Source organism: Perissodus microlepis, chromosome 15 (genome assembly GCF_051167445.1).
Source record: "Perissodus microlepis isolate ML-2025 ecotype Zambia chromosome 15, ASM5116744v1, whole genome shotgun sequence".
NCBI lineage: Eukaryota > Metazoa > Chordata > Actinopteri > Cichliformes > Cichlidae > Perissodus > Perissodus microlepis.
Window position 1 is genome coordinate 2279556 of NC_140475.1, and position 16558 is coordinate 2296113.

The 16558-nt window shown below is 44.2% G+C and overlaps 1 protein-coding gene across 2 annotated transcripts in view; it reads left to right on the top strand.

Annotated features, from left to right (window-relative positions):
• The first annotated feature begins 3321 nt into the window (after positions 1 to 3321).
• Positions 3322 to 16558, top strand: part of ches1 (checkpoint suppressor 1) — a 67857-nt gene continuing 54620 nt past the window's right edge. The window contains exon 1 of one of the 2 annotated variants that reach the window (XM_084954335.1): positions 3322 to 3676. The gene's annotated coding sequence lies outside the window, so the exon portion shown is untranslated. Of the gene's footprint in view, positions 3781 to 16558 lie in introns of both variants that reach the window. The other variant, XM_084954334.1, reaches the window with a different exon arrangement.

The following is a 16558-nucleotide window of genomic DNA, read 5'->3' on the forward strand; positions in this document are numbered from 1 at the left end:
CAAAGACCAAGCTTCCAGGTTTGAAGGTAACGTAGAAGTATCTTAAATCAGCATTCATCTAATGGAGACCAAAAAGACTTCCAGTCCTGCACAAGTCTGCAGGAAGTCCTTCATTGGCTCTGAACTCTGTAAACAGTTTCCTGATGAGATTATGGCCTCAGTCATTCATTTCTGCTTATATTGATTAAAACATTAAGTCAGTTTTATAAATTATAGTCATTCTAAGAAGTAATTCGCCAATGAGAACGTGGTTTCACAAACAGATCTGGTCTAGGCCATCACAACAAAATGACAACAGCGAAAACATTCAACTGGAGCTTCATAATAGGACTTTACTAACCAGTGGGTGACATCGATCTTTTAAACTGTCCAAGTTTGGAGCTAGCCTCGAGTGGCTATTCATGGAACTTCCAACAGGGCATATAGCAGTTTAGTTATTTTAGAGAGCACATGGACATAAAAATCAGATCAGCTGGTTGTTGTTTGTGGCATCTCAAACGTGTGCTGCCGACACAGAATTTGCCCTCTGGTGGACAAACTGTGCAACATCAACACTCGCGACATGATTGAAGGGTGTTTCTCCTGACTCTTTTATATTTCTTTATTTTTATTGGCAGTTTGAAATGCTTATACCTATAAATGAGTCCAGTAGTCCGTTCTTTAGCCCCAGAGGTTGCCTAGTTTTTCAAACCCTGCTGTATTTGATAAAATATGCTTTGTGTGGTAAATTTGCCCCAAAATAGGTTGTAAGAATCTTTTTCTTCAAGTTAGTTTTTCATGTGGGCACATTTTCATAACACTAAGGCTTTTTCTTAATGTGTTGACATGATCTTCCTGTCTGGCTTAACCCACCAGAGCCTGGAGCCGGTGCCACGCTAATTCACATTGTGGCTAAGACTAGCCAAGAAATACAATGACTACACTTGTCTACTTACTCATTATGATAACCACAGACTTGGAGATTACAAATTTGTGTGCCAATAAATACTGGGGAACTTTAGCTGTCCAAATGCAGTGGGACAACAATGCTTCTTTTTTCCATCCTATTGCTGATTGGCTGTTTGATGACAGGGGCGGAACAAGAACAATTCAGCATTTCAATTATTAAATAAATTCCTGCTGATTTTAATCCGAATTCTGAACTGAACGGACTCTTTGCTGAAATCACTCTACATGCCAAACACACTTGGTCCTCTGGTGCTGGATCAAAGTAGTAACCTGACTGATTTAATCACCCGGGTTATATCTGTGTGATCAATAACTGACGTAGTTGACTGCATCATTAGTGACTATAGTAAACCTGTAATAAATGCTCTATTGGTGTGTATTTCCACGGCAGTGAATGACTTGATCCCAGTTTCAGTCTTAAAACTTACAAGATAACCAGTAGCTGACGAGTAAAATCATCACACATATCTTGTTTAGCTGTGCTGCTACCTGGACTCTGTTTTTCCTTCACTGTCTTAAGCCTCGGCTCGCCTCTCCTCTCCCAGGCTGTTTGTGGGGCTCAGAGATAAGATCTCCCTCAATAGCAAACTTTGGAAGACATCTTAAAGATCCCCCTCTGTCGCTTCAGCTTAATGCAGCCCCCTAGGCTTGCAATACAAGCACACATGCAAACACGTACACACACACGGCCTCCCTCTAATAATAGGGGCACGGCGAAGCAGCCTGGATATGAGGGCCTGTAAACACGCTTCATTCTCCCAACACTTGTCTTTGATCTTTATTAAACAAAACAGTTTCCTTGGTGCATTTTGAGCTCAACTTGAAGCACCGCACTTTGCCCGCTTCCATTTCCCCGCCCATATATATAAAAAGAGAGCACATTTGGATTTCCTTGCTGTGGGCTCTCAGTGGGCTGATCACTGCCACGTCTGTCAGATTCATTAATTCAGAAGTGTGGCAAGCAAGTTCTGGTGAACTGTTTCTGGAGGCTACGTGTTTACATCTCAAAGCACCCTATTTTGCATATCTAATGAAGTTTACTCTATTTTTAGCAACGTGCAGGAGTGGTAGGCACGCATTACTTATGTTATTGAAGGGTTTAAATGGATTATCAAAGCTGCTTTTTACCCGCCAAAAAACCTGCTCAGTCGAAGTTCTCACTACTCTGGCTGTTTAACTAAGAAGGCGTTCAAGCCTGCCTGTTAAGGGTTCCCGCTTCCTGTGTTCACAGAAAAAAAAAAAAAAAATCATGTCCTTCAGTTTCTGGATCCCATGGTCCATAATGATCTGATCTCTGTCTCCCATAGGCGGGCCGTTGCTATGGTAACCTGATGACGCTCTGAGGCAGGATGGGGAAAGGAGAGGAGGGAGGGGGAGGGAGATGAGGAAGAAGGTAGCTGCACGGGAGATTAAACGAGTTCAAGAAGATGACTCACTCTGTTAAGAAAGAAAGGCGTACGCCATATTTTAAAGGTGCTGTACTTCTGCCTCACACGGCGACGCAGTCAAGTTTTTCTAAGTAGACCCGAGTGAACCCCGTGTGTGCGCGTGCCTGTGTGCGTGAGAGAGAGAGACAGAGAAGGTAAAGGAAGCGGTGTTAAGGCTACTTGACATGAGCAAATGAAAATGTGATTTATGACCCGGGCAAATGCGTCCAACGGAGCTCAGTCTAGTTGATGTGCAAAAGGACAGAATGCCCCTCCATCCGCCATCTATAACAGCTTCTACTCCCTTGCATGACTCCCCGCATCTGCCTCTCTGCCCTGCTGTTGCCATAGCGACCACTTGGGTACAGAATCAAAACAACTTACTGGCTTAAAGATAAATAAATAAATAAATAAATAAATAAAATCCCACATTTTACCTTTGGATGTCATAATGGCTAAACGAACCTTTTGCTGAATAGCCTTCTTATGTTCTAATACTTAATTATTTGTATCTATGTCACAAGGATATATATATATATCTATAAATCTATATCTATATAGATAGATAGATATATTAGTTCCTTAATTTAGTGATGTTTGTGTGTTCAAAATGCACCTTACTGAAGATTTAGATTTATTATTATCATATCCTTTTTTTTACTACATTTTTTATATATGTGTGTGTACATACATATATATGTATGTACACACACACACATATATATATATATATATATATATATATATATATATGTGTGTGTGTGTGTGTGTGTGTGTGTGTGTGTGTGTGTGTGTGTAGTAAAAAACTGGTGAATGAATCGTCTTGTTAAGATTATAGACGATCTTTGGACATGTCTTCCGTACACAATGGCATTCTTTCAGGGAACAGAGCTCTCTCTAGGACCCAGGGCGGGCACCGGGGGAAGTCCTCTGTTGCTTGCTGCTGCTGGCTGGGCAAAGCAGGCACGGCACAGGAACACACACATCCACGCGCGCGCACACGTACACAAACTTGCGCATACACACGCTCACCGAGCTCTTCTCCGACAGTAGAGAGAGAGGGAGAGCGCGAGCTCAGAGAGGAATAAACAGAGGGAGAGAGCGAGAGAGACTATAGGAACGCAGAAGCGGCTTGTGTGTGTGTGCGTGTGTGTGTGTAGGTACGCTTGCTCGGCGGTTAGAAACGACTGGCTGGGCGGATATGGAGGGGCTCGGGAAAAACGCTGGGAACTGACCGAGTACCGAAACGAAGAGTGAAAGAGAGAGAGAGAGAGGGAGAAGAAGGACTGACGGATAACACGGTAGGAAGGACGGAAGGAAAGGAGGAGAGGAGGAGAGAGAAGTCTAAAAGAGGAGAGGAAGAGTGTGAAGAAGGGGCTTGTCTGGAACACAGAAGGATCCTAAGGTGACTTTACTGGGCTTTTTGTGGCATTAATGCAGGTCTGGCAGAGGTGTGTGTGAGTGTGTGTGATGATGACATGTGCTGCACGGCTCTGCACTTAAAGGGAAGCGCTGTGGAGGTGCGTGTGTGTGTGTGTGTGTGTGTCACTGTAAGTATGTAAGTATACAGGTGTGTGTGTGTGTGTGTGTGTCACTGTAAGTATGTAAGTATACAGGTGTGTGTGTGTGTGTGTGTGTGAGTGTGAGTGAGGGAGAGAGAGTTATAAAGGTTGTTTTCCACAAGCTAAAAAAGGGGCCAAAGTGAGCTGAAGTGACCGCTGTAAACTGGAGTGAAGGGATCAAAAGGAGTGGATACTTTTTAAGGGAACAGTGTGATCTCATTCCAACACAAACGCACTTTTTCTTTTTCCTGGTAGGCTACTTTAAGCTGAAGGAGAGAAAAATAGGGGCAAAACACTCTCTTTAAGTCCGTTTTCCCCTTTCTTTCACTGTGTGTGTGTGTGTGTGTGCGCGCTCAGGTGTTTGGAGTGCAGCAGGTAACACATCACTTGGCGGCGGCGAAACCAAGGCTGAATGAATGTTGTTTTTCCCAAGCTTGAAGGAGGCTTGATAAGTAGTAACAGCTTCTGAAACGTGTGTGTGTGTCTGTGTGTGAAATAGAGAGGGAGAGAAAAAGTGTGTGTGCGTCTGTGAGCCATAGACGGCAGACAGGTTGACGGAGGCAGATCTGATCAGACGCACAGCAACAGAGGAGAGAGCATGGCACAGGCTGAGCAGCAGCACATTGGATTACACACACGCGAATACACACACACACACACAAGCTCTGTGGCCAGGAGAACAGCTGGGAGAAGTGTGTGTGTGTGTGTGTGTGTGTGTCTGAAAGCCTTTCACTTAATGCATGCATCTGCCTTTTCACATGCAGGAATGTTTGCCTTTGCATTATCTTATGTGCCACTGTGTGTGTGTGTGCACGGGTGCGTGTGTGTGTGCGTCCTACTGAATTTGTGCAAATATGTATGTGAAGGGAACAAGGGTTTTGTCGTCTCTCTCAGACAGACGGCGTGTCTCTACCTCCGTCACCCCCCCCCCCCCCATTCTCAACCCGGTCTGGAGACAGGAGGTGGAGGAGGTTTGGGGAGGGGAGGAGATCAGATGACCAAGAATGAGGCAGATGAGAAGATTAATCCAGTAGCGAGAGATGAGACAGAGACGGAGGGGAAAGGAGAGGATGATGGAGATTTTAGGACAGCAGCAGGGGGAGGAGGAGGAGGAGAAATGGAAAGAAAGCAAGAGAGGATGGAGTGAAGGAGACAGGGGGGCTGACATGCTCTCTCCAGGAGTGCTGCGAGTGCTGCTCATTCATAATTCACCTCCATGGCAAACGTTCATTCACATATTGACCCCCCATGGCTGAGCTCAATGGAGTTCTCGCCCCTCCACCTCTCACTGTCTCTCAATGGACACCCCTGTGGTGCGACGTTCAGTTAGCCCGCTTCTTTTTCACTTTGGAGACAGTTGAAGCTCTCAGACGAGGCTTATGCCGCTTTTGTCCGTTATGGCCGTTTTGACGCCTTTAGTTTTTCCAGCTGGAAGCTCTGATGGGAGATTGAACTGTGTAAATTGAATATTGAATTCAGACTCCACCCTAGACACAGATAATTGGTATGGATGGATCAGTGGGTTAGTGCTCTCAGCACAACTGTTGTTTGTCTGATTCCCTCAGCACAGCTAAAACAGCCCATAATGGATCTATAATTCATGTGTGAATGAATTGAGTAGTATGCAGTTTGAATACAGTTTTTATTGGATGTCATCTCGTGATTTATTCAACATAAACACTCAAAAAAATGGCAGTTTTAATATTTCTCGTTGCACTGGTCAGAGTCAGAGCTACGCAGTAAGCGCTCTGGTCAGCTGTGGCTTTGAGCCACGTGTGTGTCTGAAATGCATCGTCAGAACAAAGTATACAGCAGAGGCTACAGCACATTTAGTTCTGAAAGGTAAACACTACAGAAGTGCACCTTATCAGCAAAAGTGAGAAAAAAAATGTCCTGACTTCTTAAGTTTTATAGGTGAAAAGAGGACACAGTACGAAGGTAAACTGGCGGAAAAAAACAATGGAAAAAAAAAGTACCAGATTATAGTTAAATCAGCTGTTGTGCTGTGTGAAGATACGGCCCATATCTGGGCTCAGAGCAAGGCAGTGCACAGACGACGATCGCACTGCTACTTCCATTGTAAAGCGTTTGATTCCTGCCTGATCAAACTAAATATGGTTACACTATTTACATTTATTGTTAGCCAATATCCCAGTCCTCATTGTAAACCCTTGAATTTTACCATGTAGCAAAACTTTCTTCCAAAATACATTGATGCATAGACACAGGTGCAAATATAATCACTACTTTGTGTAATGGAGTACTTTTTTATTAAGAAATTTCCACTTAAAGTGGACATCTGTGGTCCGTGATCTGGTTTGTAGTAACTGGATACTATATTGAAATATTTTTGTTTCAAACTAAATATATCTGTATGCAAGAGAGAATTATGTTTTACTGTTTAGTCCACTCTGCCCTCAGTGGAGCATTTGGCTGGTGGCAACATTTAGAAATGAACTCAACACAGGGGCAAACACTGCAGTTCCTCTAAATGTCCACTTGGGGCATTCCCCATAGACGCCAGTGTTAAAAGTTAAAATGCCGAACTTAACAACGTTAAAAAGCTTGTTCAGAGACTGGGTAGAATATGTTTTTGGTCTTTATGGTTAATTTCCTCTTCATAACTACTGTACAGAGGCGGAGCCTTTTGAAGTGTTATTAATGCTTAAAGTGATTAAGTATTATAAGCATGGCTGCAATGCGCGGTGGATGGTTGCCACGACAAGCAAGCGTTGCCGGTAGCTGTTGGGTAAGCGCCACTTGAGCTAATATGAGTCACCACACTGGAACTTTGAAGTGAATTCAGACAATAATAATTCAGACAATTATCTGATGGTATGAGTTAGAGTCATTTTAACCAACAGAAATTCCAAGAAGTGAGTGCTCCAGTTTTGAGAAAATTAGCATTTTATGGATGCACCTTGCTAACCTAGCAGCAAAAATAGCAAAGCTGACCCTGAGATTGGCGACAGCTACAGGAGAAGCTACAGCCACCCTTTGTGTAGAGTTATACAAGTTTTATATTTCCACCTCTACACTGCTAAATTCTCTGAGGCAACATAAGCCCCTCTTGATTGTACGCTACAGGTAGGCGCTGAAGCAAAGTGTGGTATTACAAAACAGTACAGGCCAGGGCTAGCTGAATAGCATGCTAGCTTTATTTGATATCTCTGCATATCTTGCCATAATGTCAGGACTGTTAACTAACATGCTAGTTTATGAACTGAGATTATTTTTCTCCTACTTATTTCCACTCAGAGATGAAAAAAGAGCTTTTGTTTCATTAATGTTGGAATCACAGACTGTATATAAAAGATGGACATAGTTAGCAAAGTACCAAACCGTCTATGAGAAAACAGCCTTCAGCTCCCGTTCTCTGTCACCTTGTCAATGTTTTTTTCTCAACACGTTTATGGCTTATGGTTTATTTAAATCTTACTGAATAAAACATTCAAATTTTGTGAATTATTGTCCCCGTTAGAGTCAAAAGCTGGACAAAGCAGGATGAGCTGTTCTGTGTGACTGACACTCGATTATCCAGTGAGTGTCACAATCAGATCTACCTGTTGTTGTTATATGTGGTATCTGGTTTCAGAAATGCTCAGGTCTGCTAACCAGTGGGTCAGTTATACAGTCTATGCTTGTAATCCGTAGTCCACCACGAGACGCTAAAATATTTTTTTACTTAACAGCTGCAAAGCAGCTCCAAAAATAATTGAACTTCTTAATAGCGATTTTTAAGCACCCGGCAGTGCCCCGAGATTCAGTGTTGTCCCAGCTGACTTCAGATCTTTTAAAACATTAAGCAAAAGCATCTTTAACGCCGTCGCCTCACTGGTAAATGCACCAACTGTGATGGGAAGTGTCTTTTGATTCTCTCCTGAATAAAGCATCGTCAGTTGGCAAATATGCATGACAACAAATTAAATATGTGACTTTTAGATATACCGTCAGTTTTTATTTATTTACAAGAAACAACTTGTAAACTTGAACTTGAGGCGGTGCTTTATTGATTGCAGTGAAGTAGAAAGCCGCTCCTTCTGTGTGTTTGCGGTAATCATTGTATTTCAGACACAGGAATTATTTATTAGTTAATGACTGAGCCCGCTGTGATTGATTAGGGCTGATGAACTTTGCCTTTCATGCACAGGTTCATGTGTTAATACAACCGGAGAGTTAAAAGACGGGCTGTAAATTGCAGTGGAAACGCAGCCGGCCAAAGTAGCCGAGATGGCTTAGAAGAATAATGCTCCTCTGTATCCCCCAGGTTATAATTGTCTTCAATAGGCCTCCTGCTGATTTGAAATGGACTCATTGTCCACAGTGCTGGGCACCTCTGCTCAATTAGCCCCTCTCTCCTTAAGTCCTGCTGAGCTATTGGTGGTCGCATCCTTAGATAGTGCACGCACATAAATGCTCGCTGACACACACACAAACGCGCACGCGCAGCATCGTGCATAGAAAGACGTCAGCGGGTGTAAAAATAGAGCTTATAAATAGGGGGAAAAAGTGTTTTATGTTTACAAGGGGTGATGTCATGTTTGGTGTAGATCCATAGCTGACGAATCGGAGGGCAGCTGTGGCGAGTATCAGTCTGCTCGGCTTTGGCTCTGCGATCTGGCGATTTTCTTTTTCGTTGCTTTTAAAGGAGCGGCGTTTAAGGAGTTGCAGTTTAATGTGTGTGTCTGCTTGTTTGTGCATTTTCAGCGGCAGAGGCATGCACACGGTGACGCTGCTCTGGTTGCCAAGCAACACAGGAACGTGGGTGGAAGGATTTCCTGTCCTTAGGAAGCTTTGTTTATAAGTGGGGGGGCGAGCGACTGCGCGCGTGTGTGCAGATTTCAGTGGTACGCTTGAGTGCCTGTGCGTTTTTAATGCACTCTTTGCCTCAAGTAAAAGTGCTACATAAAAGTCATCTAGGACACACACACACACACACACACACACACACACACACAGGGAAAAGGCAAAAAAGGCCCTTTTTTAGTCTGAGTTGGATTTGCGTTGCATAACTCCTCCAGCCGGTCTGTTTGCGGCACTCTGTCTCCTTCTCTTCTACCCCAACACTCTCGATATGTCACAGCCGCCACGCTCACGCCAAGCTGCCTCCCGCTGATGATGTCATCAGCATGCCTCACTTTATGTTTCCTCTCGCACATGAGATTGCAATTATGTGCCCTTCACGCTATCACAAAAAAACAAAACAAAACCCAAAAACCCGTCCACGGCGTGCCTGTCCTGCAAGCGTCAGGCCCCGTGATTACGTAATTGACATTGAGTGAATGGGATGACGTCAGCTTGGTTCTCTCTGACTCTCCTCTCTCTGGCTAGTTACAGTGATGTCATAAATGGATACAGCCATACACTGCCTGTGTGTGTGTGTGTGTGTGTGTGTATGCTGGCATGCAGAAGCATGTGTGAAGACAAAAATGACCTCAGGAGCCATCTGATTTATATAATGACATTACTCCTCCCCCTTTTTTTCTGTTAAAGTGAAGATACTTCACAGCTAATGGATACTTTTTGGTATTGTATGCATCGTTCATAGACACACACACACACACAGTGTTAGAGCTCGTTACAGCCCCCTGAGAGAGGCTTCTATTTGAAATGGATACCCCAGTGTCTCGCGACGGGTAACTCCATCGCCTTGCTGCCCTCCATCTGCGACTGTCTGACCTTTGTCGATTCTCATCCCGAGATTCGCCGACGACTGCAGGCAGGCAGTGAATGAAAAGGGAGAAGAGATGGTGCTGGGTCGTCTCCACGGATACTGTACTCGCCAGTTCTTATTTTAGCAAAAGAAAACACAGCGTCACGGAGAAAGAGTGATTTTCTTTTCTTTTTTAGCGGTTGGCCTTCTTCAGTGCGCCACAGAAATATCTGTTTTTAGCTCTCCGTTTGAGCTACGGGGTTTTTAAGCACAGAGGAAGACTGCTCTATTTGTGTCTCGGGTTGAATAGGCCGCCTGTTGTGTTCTCCAAGTGTTGTGGTTGACGCTCTGAACATCAGCCATCTAAATCTGGATGGGAGAACTGGGAGCTTTTAACGGACCTGAATACACACACGCAGACGTGCGCTCAAACACACTTTGTCTTTCTGCTGTCCTCTGATAGTTTTTTCTCGCTCCAACCTCAAACCCCAAACCGTGGGGAAATCACACCGCACGGTGGCTTAAAAGTTTATGAACCGGGAAGCAAAACACACACACACACACACACACACACACAAGAATGCTTTAAGTAGACACACTCGTGCAGACACACAGAGAAACACAAAATATGCAGATTTTCCCCAATAAACTGATTAGCATTAGCTCAGCCCTGCTAAGGCCAAACCACAAACAGAGTACTGTACATAACCGCGCAGCAGCTTAACACTGAACAGGACTGTTTGATACCACTGCGCAAATATACACACACAAGCAAGAAAAATACACACAAACACACAAGACCATAGCAGCACAAGCAGATCATGAACGCTGTCCAAGCGAAGTCCGCTTCAGCTAGTAACAGTTCGACATAGATACACAACCAAACTGATTATATACACATGCGCGCCTCCCCCCCCCCCAGGAGTCTTAGGGCCTTAGTCAGCGTCTGTGTCCGTGCGTGGGCCTGTTCCCTGGCAGGGTGAGGGGAAAAAATACCTTCCCATATGATGTAAACACCAAAGTCCCTGTTTGTGTGTGTGTGTGTGTATGCGCGCATGCTTTTAACACTATGTGTATGCGTGTGTGTGTGTGACTGGCACCCTCTGAGATAGGATTCACTCGCTGTGACAGTTTTCCAAATTATTCCACAACACAGTGCAGTTTCTTTTTAAAGATAAGTTTCTCTGCCATCTCTGATTTGTTCCACTGCACACAGCGGAAAGGAGAAAGACGGAGTAGACAGAGGGGCTGACGTGTGACATCACTAACCAAATGAAGGCAGTGAGGTAAAAAAAAAAAAAGGAGAGGCCACTGCTTTTAACTCGATTCATAAAAATCTCTATTATTGATTTTGTGATGGTTTTAGTGCAGGCAGCACTTCGTTTTGACTAATGCCAAACAAGAGGACTTCATTATTTCTACTGTTTTATAGGAAATATAATTATTGAGTCTTCAGCAGGTCCCTTGGTTTTTGTGGGGGTTTTTTTTTTTTTGGTTTAATAACGCGCATGACTCACACGTTAAATGTGTGTGTAGTGAAGAAAATGTCACTGGCAATTATTGCTACAGTTAACTCAACGAAGAGCTGTTAGTTAAAACGCAGCATATCCTTTGTGGGGTTTTCATTTCAGGGCTGTCAACGAATATTCTGCATATGATAATAAATCCTGATATTTGACTGTTCGATTGTGGAACGAAGCTGAAGTGAAGGCAGGTAGAAGGCAAAGGTGGAATAAAAGATGCAGGTAACACACAGAGATGTATAGGTGCAGATTGGAGAGGAGCGTGTAGTGAGTAACTGAGCCTCCTGTCATTAGTGAGCATACGTGTATCAGCTGGTCAACTGTAAATGATGGCAGATGCTCTTAATCCTCTGAGGACTACAAAAGTCTCGAGCCACCTTTCATTTCTTTATATTTTGCTTTCAAGGAGCCAGACTTTCTGGTAGTTTTTTAAAGTGGTCTTGAGCAATAGTTCTCCAGGCTTTCTGAAGGTCTTTCAAAGTTTTTCCTTGGACGCTGTCTGCTTTTCAATCATTCAAGCTAAAAAAAAAAAAAGCACCTTACTCAAGAGATGAACCAGTGTTATATCTACACATAACAGACAGCTTAGCAAAGAACCAATTTGAAATTGTGTCTTTAGGCACTTTGTTACTAGCAGCCTGTCACAAAAACACATCATTTGTTCTCATTTCTTTAGCAATGGGAACACAGTTTGACAGCCATATCATAGTATTTTTGCACCAACAAGGTGATTCCCAAAGAGCTTTTAGTTGAAAATCTAGCATATCTCAGCACAGTTTTCAGTTTATCCTTAGAAATGTGAGGAAACCGGACAAGTGAAAGACAAAAGAAGAAGTGGCAGACCTAAAAAAGAAAACTGCCTACAGCAGATAAACAGCATCTGAAAGTCATGTCCTTAAGAAATTGGAATAAAGAAACCCAGCAAAGACCTGACACCGGGCCTGAGAGACGCATCTGGTCCTTCGGTAGATCCATCTATTGTTCACTGAAGCCTCATCAGAAATGGTCTCTGTGGAAGGACGGCTGTCATGAAGCCGTTCTAACTGAAGGGAGAGAAGGCTAAGCTATACCAAATTACACAAGAAATGGACTGAAAATCAGTGGCAGGGCTGATGTAGTGATGACTCCAAATTTGACATTTTTGGTTCAAATCATTGTCAGTATTTCTGGGGGAGGTCAGGAGAGAGTCTACAAGCATTTGTAAAATATGCTGGAGGCTGTGTATGCTTTGGGGCAGTATTTCAGCCAGTGGTGTTGGAGATCTTGTCAGAAGTGATGGACTTATGAATGCAGAACAATACTGACAGATTTTGATCCACCATGCAGTACCGTCTGGAAAATGTCTGATTGGCATTGGCTTCATTTTCCAGCATAACAATGATCCCAAACACTGTCAGTGCAGAAAAGCATGGATTGGCCTCCCCGTTATTGAAGCAGTGTGGGATCATCTTGACAGAGAACAGAACAAAAGGCAGAAACATGCAAAGAAAAGCTTTAAATGTCCTTCAAGAAGCCTGGAGAACTGTTCCTGACAGTACAGCACACAAACATGTATATCTGCTAATTAATGATGACTAGACTGACTCATAATAATAATAACAGAAGTCTGCTCAACAGAAAACAAAGCAGAAATATACTCATGGTCCATACCACACTGTAGGCCATATTACCTGTTTTAATTCTCTTAAAATATTCCAAAAGTCTGATTCATTGACTACAATTGGCAGTGAAGCCAAGCAGACACTAATCAGCCACAGAGCCCTGTGTCGGCACATCTGTCAATCAAAATCTGAGGGATAGCTACTGAGGGATAGCTCGGTAGGTAGAGTGGTGGCCCCATGATCGGAAGGTCGGGGGTTCGATTCCCCTGAACAGCTGCCCTGAGGTACCCCTGAGCAAGGTACCGTCCCTACACACTGCTCCCCGGGTGCCCAGTGGCTGCCCACTGCTTCACTGCGTGAATGGGTTAAATGCAGAGAGGAATTTCCCCACGGGGATCAGTAAAGTACACTTTCTTTCTTTCTATGAACCCAAGCTTATTGGAAATGTCTCGTTTTTGGAACCAGACTCAAGTCGCCCCTAAAACTGCAGTTTTGGGCTCTGCTGCATTGGGCCCTTTTTTCAGTCAGTGAAGGAACGTACATAACACAACATCACATTAGAAAAGCTACACACCTCCACCTAAAGGGTAGGCCTCAGGGTCAGGTGATGTTACATTTAAAAGTAACATCTAAAGAATGCTGAAACAGTATTCTGTTACTTTGTAATGCTACATACTGAGAAAAGTAACCAAGAGTTCATGTGTTACCAGAAATTATTACATTGGTAGCTTCTCTTCCAGCACCTAACTAACAACAAGCTTGTGAATTTCCCTCGCAATGATAGCGTTAGCTGAGCTGAAAGCTAGCTAGCTGTTCAGAAGACGCCACACTGGAGTGGTTCTCCTTACCCCTGGTGCTGTGGAGCTGCTGAGTTTAGTTAATAAAATAATTCAAATGCTAATGATTTACTCCCAACACAGTGCATCAGTTACAACAGAGAATTAAGAGATTTTCAGAAAAAAGTAGTAGAAGAACATCAGAAGTCACATCATGGTAACTCTTAGTAGTAAATACTGGTCAAATTTCAAAAACACTACATTTACACTTCCCATAATGCAGCATGGAAAACACTGGTGTCTGCGTTTTTAACCCTGAGCTTGCAATGATGACTTTTTGTTTTTAAAAAAAGCACAAAACTTCTAGTTGTCAAGCCTACAGCAATCTTGATGACATCATTAGTAGTTACTTTTTTCAGCCACAGATGACATTATAAAACTGCTGTCTCTGCACGAGTGCACCATGTTTGCTAGCTGCTACCCCGGGGGCAGTTTGTCATTTACATTTCGACGAGCGAGACAAATCTGTCAAATGTACTATTTAGGCGTATTCCCAGTTAAAAGTCGAGCCTCTGCAGAAGCAGCCCAGATTTTGCAGCTCACCGATTCTGTTTTGAAGCGTCACCGTGCACAAAGGGAACAAGGCAGAGAGGACAGGAGCCTCGTTCCTGTGATAACCTATAAAGAATTCAGCACACAGATGGGCTGAGCTACCTGCAGTCCTGATGAAACACACTTTTTTTTTTAAGTTGGAGTCAAAGTCACTTTCCCTTTGCTGTACTCGTGTTAGTGTTTTGTAGCTGCTCGCAGGGATTTGCTGTACGGAAAGCCGCAAGGGACGCAAGTCATCGAGGGACGTCGCTCAGTCACGAAACAAGGGAATCGTACCTTAAAACTCGTTTTCAGACAAGCGGAGGGGACAGGTGTCACTTGAACTCGAACAGCAGGAGCAGAAAAACTCTTAAACCACTGATGTTTGTGTTCCTCTTTAGTGGCAAACTAACAAGCTGGTGTTCTGCTAACTTTACACTTTGTTTTCACCGTGGAGCGCTTACAGTGGCACAAGATTTATTATGGTCTGTCGTGAGGCACATTCAACACATTTCTCCTCAAACACTGAGTGAGTGGGGGAGAGAGAGCCAGGTGCAAAACAATCATCACCTGTCATCATATTCATTATAACCACATTCAGATGTGGTCAGGGGCACGCTGGGAGGGGGGCGGGGGGTTGGTGGGAGGCCATCGCACTGCAAATTATATGTGCCGTAGGTTTGTTGCTAAGCGACTTTGTCACAATACCCCTGTGACCTTCCGACCCTGCCAAGCCTGGTGTTACTGTCCCCGTCTCACACTTGCATGTGCATGCGCGCGTGTGTGTTATCCGAGACGATGGTGAGACTGCCGCATAGCAACCGAGAACAGCTGTGATTTCTCTGTGGTTCGGACGAGCGTGTGCGTGCAGATTTGTTGTGCGTTTGCAAGAAGCTGCCGTCACTGTTCATCTATGCGCACACCCACTACAGCATAATATGGCACGCTGTCACTTCCACAGCGTGATAACGGCAGAGACTCAATCAGCCAAAATGCCCCCCAACACACACACACACACACACACTCGCTCAACCCTGTTGTCAAATTGCAGCTGAAAATAGAGAGCGGAGGGAGCGATGGAGCAGTCATTTCCCTGAAGATCCATTCATGTAAAATACTGTTATTCAAACCTCCCTCCCCCTTATTCAATAGTCTTATTCATCTCTCTCCTGACTGTAACACCAAACAGGCCTCGTCTTCTGCTTCCCAGCGTCAGCCTTTGCGCCTGTGCACGCACAAGCGGGCGCCTGTGCGTTGTTCTCAGCTCTTCTCCAATAAGAGGAATGTCCTTGGCCTGTCCGACCCTCGCTGCTCCCGCTGAGCCCTCCGTCAAACACCTAAGGCGGGCTCTCCCGTGCTGCTCCAGCCAATCGGGTACCCTGGCAGTTAATGACATCAGTTAGCGGAGGATCTTTAGGACTGGCCCCTCGAGGTGATTCGTCGGGGAGCGAGTGCTCTTATTGTTATGATGATTAAGTGTTATATGAAGGGCTATCAGAGGAGAGCCCCTTAATGAAAGTGGAGCGCAGAGAGCAGAGGCAGCAGCGGTGCCGGTGTTGGTAGCGGCGTAGAGAGCTACAGAATTAGAAAGAATTGAGCTAGAAATAGAGTAACGTTGGAGGGAGAGAGGTGGGGACAAAAAAGAGGAGAGTTTTAAGGTGGAAGACGGAGAGATACTGTGAGAGAGAGCGAGAGGGAACGTTGGGCTGAATATTTAACAGCTGTGTCCAGACTTGCTGACTCCGGGTGTTCATGATCTGAATGTACCATGAGAGGTAGACAGTGCGCACAGGAAACCGCTGTAAAAGAGCAAAAGGGGAAGAAGGAGAGGAAGAGAGAACAAGTGCACGTATGTGCAAATGCATCCAAATGTGCACGGTTTTGCCTTTTTGTAATTTGTATTCATCCGTGGGTCCTTGCAGGAATGCGAGCATGCGTGTGTGCGAGTGTGAACGCTGGAGATTCCCTGGCTGCTCGGTGAAAGCGTGGAACGCCCTGCCTCGGAGGAAAATTCCATCCCACGCTGTTGTAAATCATCAGGCTGGGATGTCCAACGTATTTTGTCATTTTCCTAATGTGCACTTGTCATTCGCTTTTCTTTGTTGTGCCCCCCCCTCACAACAAAGTCTTTTACTACATTTCCCAGAAAGCCTCCTGACTCTCCAACTTCCTCTCTCTTTTTGACACACAAGAATGTGCTTGAAACTTGTTGATCTTTATCTGCTGGAGTCTAATGTCCGTGTAGAGTTCCATCAGGATTTCTTAGTCGAGAAATCTGGAGTTCTGACACTTTACTGAAGACCGCTACAAACTGAAATACTTTGTAAAGACACTGCTTACTGAAAAAAGTGGGAGCAACACCCTTTATCTTGTTATATTGTTATTTCTCTGTGGCTCAGTAGAACTATATTAATGTGAAGTTATGTTAAATTGGACTTATTATATTTTCGTTCTGCTTGAGTAGACACCAGAGCTTT